Source organism: Carettochelys insculpta, chromosome 7, assembly GCF_033958435.1.
Source record: "Carettochelys insculpta isolate YL-2023 chromosome 7, ASM3395843v1, whole genome shotgun sequence".
NCBI lineage: Eukaryota > Metazoa > Chordata > Testudines > Carettochelyidae > Carettochelys > Carettochelys insculpta.
Genome location: NC_134143.1, coordinates 3,684,448 through 3,690,447, shown reverse-complemented (window position 1 = coordinate 3,690,447; position 6,000 = coordinate 3,684,448).

Below are 6,000 nucleotides of genomic sequence, written 5' to 3'. Positions count from 1 at the left end.
CCCGAAGATCTAAGATGGGCCTCCAGCCTCCTGTTTTCTTCTCCGTGAGGAAGTAGCGTGAATAAAAACCTTACCCTGGAATTGTTCCGGCACTCTTTCCACCGCCCCTATGAACATAAGGTGGTCCACCTCCTGCTTGAGCCTCGCCTCGTGGGTAGCGTCCCGGAGGTGAGGCCTGGAAGGAGGCTTTGTCGGTGGGAGCGACTGGAAGGGGATCGCGTAACCCGTGGCTATGATCTCCAGCACCCATTTGTCTGTGGTGATCTTTTGCCATTGGGAGTGAAACGGTCTGAGGCGATGATGGAACATGAGATGAGAGTGGCATTGCGCGATGGTAGTGATAGTGCAGCCCTCGACATGCCTGTCAAACTTGTTGCCTTTGGACCTGTCCCGAGGGTGTACGGCTTAGATGAGAACGTCGTCTGGGAGTTCTGTACTGTTGCTGTTGTTGATGTCGCCCTTGGTCGTAGCCCCGTTGATACTGTGCACGCTGTGGTTGGTACGGGTAACGTCTTTGCTGAGGGTAATATTTTTTCTTCCTACATGGAGGAGTATAAATACCCAGGGTTCTAAGTGTAGCTCTCGAGTCCTTACTAGAGTGGAGGACCGAGTCGGTTGAGTCTGCAAACAACCTTTGTGTGTCAAAGGGAAGATCCACGATCTTTGCCTGTAGGTCCCTTGGGACACCCGGGCTACGTCTACACGTGCACCCAACTTCGAAATAGCTTATTTCGATGTTGCGACATCGAAATAGGCTATTTCGATGAATAACGTCTACACGTCCTCCAGGGCTGGCAACGTCGATGTTCAACTTCGACGTTGCTCAGCCCAACATCGAAATAGGCACAGCGAGGGAACGTCTACACGGCAAAGTAGCACACATCGAAATAAGGGAGCCAGGCACAGCTGCAGACAGGGTCACGGGGCGGACTCAACAGCAAGCCGCTCCCTTAAAGGGCCCCTCCCAGACACACTTTCATTAAACAGTGCAAGATACACAGAGCCAACAACTAGTTGCAGACCCTGTATATGCAGCACGGACCCCCAGCTGCAGCAGCAGCAGCCAGAAGCCCTGGGCTAAGGGCTGCTGCCCACGGTGACCACAGAGCCCCGCAAGGGCTGGAGAGAGAGTATCTCTCAACCCCCCAGCTGATGGCCGCCATGGAGGACCCCGCTATTTTGATGTTGCGGGACGCGGATCGTCTACACGTCCCTACTTCGATGTTGAACGTCGAAGTAGGGCGCTATTCCCATCCGCTCATGGGGTTAGCGACTTCGACGTCTCGCCGCCTAACGTCGATTTCAACTTCGAAATAGCGCCCAACACGTGTAGACGTGACGGGCGCTATTTCGAAGTTACTGCCGCTACTTCGAAGTAGCGTGCACGTGTAGACGCAGCCCCGATGTCTGGAGCCAAGATTCTCTACGCATGACCACTGCTGTAGCCGTTGAGCGTGCCGCCGTATCTGCCACATCCAGGGTGATCTGGACTCCCGTTCTTGAAGCTGCGTAGCCCTCTTGCACAATTGCCTTTAACACCGGCTTCTTATCTTCTGGAAGTGAATCCATGAGAGAAGTAAGCCTGGAGTAATTATCAAAATTATGGTTTGCTAGGTGTGCCGCACAATTTGCCATTCTCAGTAGCAGGGTAGAAGAGGAATATACCTTCCTGCCAAACAGCTCTAGCTTCTTGGCATCTTTGTCTGATGCCCTGATTTGTACTAAGTCGTCTTTGACCTCTGCTGGGACGACTCGACTACCAAAGAATTTGGTTGTGGGTGACTGAAGAGGAACTCCATGCCCTTTGCCGGGACGAAGTACTTCTCATCCGCTCTCTTGTTCATAGGCGGAGCGGAGGCCGGAGTCTGCCATATGGTGGTGGCTGACTCCATAATGGCTTCGCCCAGCGGGATAGCAATTTTGGATGAAGCCGGGGGTCTCAAATTTTTCAGGAGTTTGTGATGTTTCTCCTGCACTTCTGCCGTTTGAATGCCTTGCGTGAAAGCCACCCTTTTAAACAGCTCCTGGAACTGTTTGAGGTCATCCGGGAGAGTGACATCCCCGGGGGCCATGGCCTCATCTGGGGGGGATGAGGAGGAACCACTAGGATAAACCTCCCTCGAACTCTCAGGTTCCTGAGGCTGATGATACACCTGCTTGCTGGAGGATTGTGAAGGAAAGTCTCGGGGTTCTAAAATTAACTCCCCTTGAGATAACTATGTTTCCATCCCCGATCGAGAGTGTCCATGGGGGTATTGGACGGCCGGGGGGGACTTGCCCCTGGGCATAGGCCTGGGGTGTCTGTGTCCAGCATGATAAGAATGACCATGGCAGCACGGGCACGGGTCTGGGGATGGAGACCTGGACCACTCTCGGGGTGTGTATCCCCGATGTCTGGGAGAGCAAGACCTTCGCAATGACACAGATAGCGGTGAAATAGGTTTGTGGTAGTACTCCAGGGGATCCGATCCCAGAAAGGGTGAAGGTGGCCCAAGCCATGGTGACATTGGTTGGAGGAACGGAGGAGGTGGTTCTGGATAGGCCGGTGGAGATCCAGGCCTTCTGGGCGGTGTGTGTAGCACAGGGGGAGGGCTTGTTGTCAGTAGCAGCGCAGCCCTGTCCGGAGAAGGGCTGTGGTGCCGGGTTTTTGTTCTTGCCTTTCCCCTCCCCTGCGGGGCTGGCACCACCCCCTCCCGCGCCGGGGATCTCGGCCCCGCTGTCGGCGCCACGCTCGGCCCGCTCAGCTGCGGTGCCGTGCGGGTAACGTCTTCCGGTGCCTGCAGGCTCCGTGCCTGTTGGCCCTGCACCATTGGTGCCGCGGGGGTCGGTGCCGCCTGCGGTGGTGCTGCCGGTTCCGGCGCTAGCCTGGCCGATGCTCTAGGCGCCGCGCATGCCGGCTGTTTTGTAACTGGAGGCTCAGCCTCTGTCACGTGCACTGCCGCTTGCCTGAGTATGCGGCTGGGGGCTGTGTGCTCCGCCCGTCCCGCTTGCTGAAATCGCCGGCAAGGATCGAGCTGGGGAGAGCTTCCTCCGTTTCTGCACCGAGGGGGTCAAAGAAGCTGCCTTCCTCTTGTGGAACCCAGAGGGCCCTTCTGGTTGAGGCCTCTCCGGCAAGTCCGGCTGGAGGGCCTTGTCAAACAAGAGCATTTTAAGACGCATTTCTCTGTCTTTCCTGTCCCTGGCTGTGAGCTTAGCACAGTGGGAACACTTCTGGGTAACATGTGATTCCCCCAGGCATCAGATACATTCACTGTGCCCATCGGAGGCCGGCATAGCTTCACGGCAAGACTCTCACTTATGAAAACCTGAAGAGGCCATCGCGGTGAGTCTTTTACTGTTAATAGGGTACTTAGCACTTAATCCGTGCCTGTTTACCTGAATCGCAGACACCGGCCTGCAGGGCAGCGGGCGGCCTACTGGCCTTACGTCCACTCTTCTTCTCCGCTCCTCTCTCTCTTTTTATTTTATATATATATATATATATTTTTTTTTTGATATTCTCTTTGTCCTCTTTTTTTTTTTTTTTAAACCGGAAAAAAACAACAATTTACACGTAGAAACACTATCTAATCTGACTCTGGCCGTAACCTGAGCGGATTCCGTCTGCAGCCGATGGCGGTTGAGAAGGAACTGGCGGGGACCGGATCGCGCACGTGGCCAGGGGCGCGCAGGGGAGTAGCGCGCGCTGGCGCATGCGCGATCCAGGAGAAACTGCTGGAAGAACTCCGATCTGCGGCGCCGGGCGAGCCCGACACCTATTGTGGAGCGCCCATGGGGACACTCGATGAAGAAGCAGCTTTTTCCATGAGCATTACTTACCATGCACTCATACAAGTGAAACAGGAAACACTGGGGAGTGGGGTGAGGGCTAGGCTTACTTTTCATTGGAATCACTTGGGCTGTGGCTAAACTAGCATTCCCCTTTAAAAAAAGCATGCAAGTGAGGGAAGTTGAAAATGCAAATGAGGCACAGATTTACATATTCTTTTGAAAGAAGAAAAGCAAGGTAGACACAGCTCTGTCAAATGTAAACCGCCGTCTTCAAAAGAACCCTTCTTCCTTTTTAAAAAAAAACTAGGAAGAAGGGCTCTTTGGAGATTACGTTAGAAAGGGCCAACTCTACGCTGCTTTTCTTCTTTCAAAAGACTATGCAAATGAGGTGCCAGATATGTAAATCTGTGCCTCATTTGCATTTTCAGTTTCCCTCATTTACATGCCTCTTTCAAATGAGGAATGCTAGTGTAGACATAGCCTTGTTGACTATCTGCTATAGATGCCCTTCCAATCCAACATCATTTACATTTGTGACGCTATACAATCTGACACTGCTGTGTAGTTTTTTTCCTGTCACTAGTTTTAATTCTGATTACTATTGTTATTTCTGTGATTATTTATTTAAATGTCCCTTTTTTATTTTTCTGTGATAGCATATATTAACGATGTGAACTATGTACTGTCCTTCAGTTAATGCTCAATGAAACATAGAAATTATTGATTAAAGTGTCTTATTTTTCAAGAAATATGCTGAACAAACTGATGTTAAAATTTTAAATGAAGTCAAACTAAAATTAACCTTTTTTATCTTCTTTATTATATTAATATACCATATAGCACTTTATTTTTGACCAGATGGCATTTCCTATTCTAGGAGGGATTTTTGCATGCAAGTGGGAAACATCACACTTCTGAGTTGGCACCACTGGGTGATACCTGAGAGCAGTGGCAGAAAAGCCTCTCCAGGACTGTGTGCTTCCCCCAGCAAGGTCCGATCTGCCGCCCCAGCTCATCACAGCTCCATCCCTCACCTGTGGAGGGCTGTGCCTGAGACCCATGTTCCTCTAGTGGTGAGCAGCTAAGTGCACCCCCTCTTTGCTCAGAGACCACCCTACCCTCCCAAACCTTCCATCCCCCCCGATCCCCCTGAACCTTCCTGCCCACCCTGATGCCTCATCCATCACCACCCTGCTTCTGCCTGCCAGCCCCCTCGCCCCCACCATGATCAGAGGAGCCGTGGGCCAGCTATAGCTCCAACACCTTTCCTTCCCCAGACACAAGCCCGCAGTGTTTGTACATTAGCAGGCCTGGAACCTGCACAAGTCACATGAACATTGTCCATGAATATTCTGACAGTAGAATTGCAAATGTGACTGAAGAAGCATTGCAAGCATTGAGGACTGCCCTCAATTCCAATAGGTTTATGTGAAGGATCAACTTGTGAGGGGATTGTCCTTGTATTGAGATTCCGTCCATGTGAGCTTCCCACCCTAGTAGCAAAGCATCCATGGTTATAAGGAATGTTGGTGGAGGCTGATAGAAGGGCATGCCCGAAAGAAGATTGCCCTGGTTCATCCACCATTGTAACTATTCTAGGACACAGTCGAGTACTGAGACCACCTTGTGGATGTGGCATCTGTTTGGCCTATAGACATCTGCCACCCTATGCTGTAAACAGCAAATGTGAAGCCTGGCATGTTGAACCACATGTGGTGGCTGCCATGTGGCCCATCAATTGTAGACAAGTAAGGACTTGAACTGTCAGGCTGCAGCTTGTGACGTCGATAAGTTTGTATGGTGTGAAAATGCTGGAGTGGTAAGTAGGCCCTGGCTGTGATAGAGTCTAATTGACCCCCTGTGAATTAAATAGTTTGTATTGGCTCGGTAACTGACTTCTGGTCTTTTATGATAAGGCTGAGTGATAAAAAGGCGTGCTTTGTGACGTGAATCATATTGAGTGTGTCCATGTGTGAACCTTTTAGAAGGCAATCATCCAAACAGGGAATGCCGCCACCACCACAAAAAGGTCTTGGAGAATACTATGGAGGCAGTCGAAAGACCGAAAGGAAAGACTCGATATTGAAAATGGTTGCTGCCCACCATAAAGCGGAGAAAATGCCTGTGAGCAGGATGGAGAGTGATGTGAAAATAGGCATCTTGTTGGTGGAAGGCTGTAAACCAATTGTCATTGTCTAATATGGGAATGACAGAGGTAAGAGTGATCAT